We start from the raw sequence: 4,012 nt of genomic DNA on the forward strand, positions 1-4,012 counted from the left end.
CTCATCTTCCTAGCTAGGCAGGACTATGGGCATGCATGCATAAGCCTGTCAGGGATAAGGTGACATTTAAAAACCAAACTCTGACCCTCACATGGTTACAACATCATTATGCATCACCAAGGCTGCTTTCTTTATCTTTTCCCAGAACCCACTTCCACCTGCCTGCACTTCCCAACAGGTTCTCCAGTGAATGTTCTATCTCAAATCGAGGGTTGTTTGTGCCTTCAGCTTATACAGAGGCTACATAGCACAGTGACTAAGAGGAATACAGAGACCAAGAGGAGCACAGTGAACCTGGGGTTTGACTCTGTGGGTTCAAATTCTGGTATCACTAGTTGTAAGCTGGGTGATGTTGGGTCAGTTAATCTCTTCAAGCCTTGATCTCTTTAACTATAGAATGGTTACGTAACTGGTGCTGATTCTTACTATGAGGCTGCTATGAGCTTAAATGAGATAATACATCTGAGGTAGCCAGTCCACTCACTGGTACATGGCCAGCCTCCACGGGTGGTGTTGTTATCTCTTCTACATTCATCTTTGTGATGGTGGTTGTGATCACTTGCCTTCTGAGCAGCATTTGGGATTGTTTACCATTGTGCCTTCCTGAAATGCTGTCTCTTACCTCTTCCTCTGGCCTTGGCTGCAAGGGAACTCTCAGTCTCTTTAATTCTCTGCAGCATCCCTCACTGCTCCTTGTCTGTGCCGTCAGGCTGCCTCATGAACTGCCATGTGTTTTGATCCAGTGCTTATGTGCTGCTGACCTGCCACACACCCTGCAGGTAAGCAGCGTTTGTTGGATATGTGTAAGAGAGTCCTCTGCCCTGTAGAGTATTACTTTGACCCCACCAGTGGCCCAACCACTGCCCTTGAGAGGTTGGTCAGCACAACCATAGCTCAATTACCTGAGGCTTTGTCAATCCTCTTAGGACTCACCAATCCATGTGTTCTGATTTTTATTTAGATATTTATGTATTCCAAAAATGACACATTTGAGTAAATTGTTTGTGAGACTGGCTCTGGAATCTGCAGGATTTTGCTGCCTTGTGGGCCAGGCATGGGAGTCCCTAGTTTCTATCTTTTTCTTTTATTTTCTCTTCTTTTTTATTTTATTTATTTATTTTTTTGAGGGGTTCTTGCTATAAGGCACATGCACTCAGCAGATAGACAGAGAGAGAGAGAGAGAGAGAGAGAGAGAGAGAGAGAGAGAGAGAAAGAAAGTGAGAAATCACTCCCAGCCCAGGGGGGATGGCCACACTGCAATCCCTTCTCCATTCTCTTCCTGGGATCTTGGGCATGCACGCACATGTGCCCGGCATGAGTTTAAGTCACCGGGTCCAGAACTGAAACTGCAGTCAACTACATGGGAATCCAGCAACATAGCCATTATGCCAACTGCTGGTCCCCTACAACTAGACTCATATGGAAAAGGTCTTGGATTCATGTCTCAGGAACTTCTTGAGTAGCTGTGATTTGGGCTGCTGAAAATGGGAATGGATGGTGACATGAAGACCCCATGGTGAGTGCCTTTATCTTTGACTCTTGTCTCTGTCTCCATCTCTCATTTTCTCTTTCATGAAAACAAAGACATAAACTTAAAATTAAAAAATCAGAGGGACTAGCCTGTGGTCTGATAATTAAGATAGCTGGATCCCATATGGCTGAACTTGGGATTTGAGTCCTGGACTTGGAAGCTCAGAAAACATGTGAGTGCATGCACATGCATGTCCAAAGTCCTAAAAAGAGGGGAAAATGGAGAAGAGATTGTGGCATAAGCATGTTTCATTGGACTTTGCTTTCTCTCTCTCTCTCTCTCGTGAGTGTATGTACTCTCTGGAAAATTAAGAAAAAAATCCAGAGTTTTGTTTGTGAACTTAAAGTACAGCATACAGAAAGTATGGACCCTTGTTTACTGAGGGTGATGGAGCCCTTTCAATGGAAAGTGGATTTCCTTGTTAGTTGGACAACCCCTGTAAGCTGTCCCTGCCTCATGTCAAGCTGTAAAGCCCTTAGTACTATTAACATTTTCCCCTTGATCCATTACCACATTTGTCCAACTAGTAAGGCCCTGAGGCCTTAACACTGAGGCTGACTTTTCTCCTGGAACTCTTTGGAATCCTGCTATTGGTGGGTTTTCCAGAGTTGAAGTTTCCCATGTGGGAAGGGAGGTCCTTTGTGCTGAGAGTGCTCAGGTGGATCTGCCAGAGTTGGAGAGTTCCTCAGCTGTAGTACAGGGCAGGTTAATCCTGAACTGATTCCATACTTTTCCAGACACTTCTTGACCTCTCCAACTTAAGGGCTGCTTCCCAACTTACTTAATACTGACATCCGTTACCTGTTTCAGTTGATGAGCTTGGTTTTCCCAACTCTTAGGCCCAGAGTCTGGGCTTTGTTCTTCTTGGTATTATATTGAGGGTGCACCTACTTGACTGAGAGTACAAAGTCAGGCAGATGAGGCTATAATAAGTGGGTACTTTCTGTGGAGGATGTTCATGGTCACAACCCCCAGGCTACCTCTATTGCAGTTGCAGTGGGCAGTCTGGGCTCAGACCTCCTGGTGCTGGCCCTGTAGCACCCTGAACTTGTGTTGTGTATCCTTCCACTCTTGGCTCCTGAGGCCTTTTCAAAGAGAGTTTTTGCATGTATATCCTTGACAAGTGGGAGCTCCATATGGGGAAGGGAAGACAGCAGGCAAATGCTAGGGCTACCTGTCCTTCAGAGGGGCAATTCTGGGAGGTTCCGGGGACTCTCCCTATTGCCAACAAGAGGGGTCTTAAGTATAATGTTCCTGACTGTCTCCCTTCCCTGTCCCACTCTTTCTGGTGCCCACTCCTCTATCCTAGAATCACTTCCCAGTGCTTGTCTCCATCTCCTCTTTGAGGAAATCCAAATGACTCAAATGAATTCTGGAAATGAAAGTGGGCTCCTGTGGCTGCCTAAGAACTAGTGGAAATCTGGGGAGATTTCTCAAGTACGTTTGTACTTGTTTACAAACGTAGGTGGAATGTCTTGTAACAGGTGGAGAATCCTTACTGGCAGGTTCCTATCCTAAATGTTTGGCTTCAAACTGTTTCACATCTGAGAAAGAAACTCCTGGCTATTCCTCTCTGCTGGTCCTCCTGGAGTCTGATTCATGTAGTTTCTACCACTTTCTAGAGAGAGGCTCTTGGGCAGGACTCTGTTGTGGGAGAACCCTAGATATGGGCTCATTGCCAGTGTCTTTGGTTTTATGAACTTTCTCTACTATAGGTTTTCCTATAAAATGTCCTGCCAGAGGACAATCTGGATAACTGTCTCCCTCTCAAGGTTCCTAGGTTTCACTGCATAGACCTTGGACAAAAACACAGATTTGGATTCCATGGTTTCAGTTAATGAATAATATAATAGGGAAGGCAGCTCTTAAAGAGCTGTATTTGCAACATTTCTGACTGTGGCTCCATAATGAGCATCTTGTTACCAGCCTGGTTTTGAGGCAGGCCATGATGTATGAAAACATCTGTGATTTCAGAAGTGTCCTCGGTTCATGGTGTTTGTGTGTGTGTGTGTGTGTGTTTATTTTTGCTCTTGCATAAAACTGCATTTTCTCTGAGAAACTGAATAATGGAACATTGTGAGCTTTAGTGTGACCCTTAATATTCATATCTTAACAGGGTTCCTGAGCACCAAGTTGATATTTTTGTGCGCTTTGGCAAGAAAACAAAGAAGTGGTAAATTCTAAGATGTTTTCAAAAATACCATAGGGTTTGTTATGTTATTGTTATTTAAGTGTGCCTGTGTAAAATATTTGTTGTGTTGGCATGATAAGGGAAAGACAAAAACACTTCATACTGTATGACTGAACCAAACCAAAACCCAGCTGCCGTGGAAGCTGCTTTGTCTTGACCACTTGAGTTGGGATTGTATATCCAGTACTGTTTTTTTGAGTGCTTTCCAGAGATCAAGTTTGAACATTTAGAATATTAAATTAAAAATTGGGACCAGCAGTTAGCCTAATGGCTATGTCACTGGACTCCCA

This window comes from Tupaia chinensis, unplaced genomic scaffold (genome assembly GCF_000334495.1).
Source record: "Tupaia chinensis unplaced genomic scaffold, TupChi_1.0 Scaffold000197_1, whole genome shotgun sequence".
NCBI classification, from domain to species: Eukaryota; Metazoa; Chordata; class Mammalia; order Scandentia; family Tupaiidae; genus Tupaia; species Tupaia belangeri.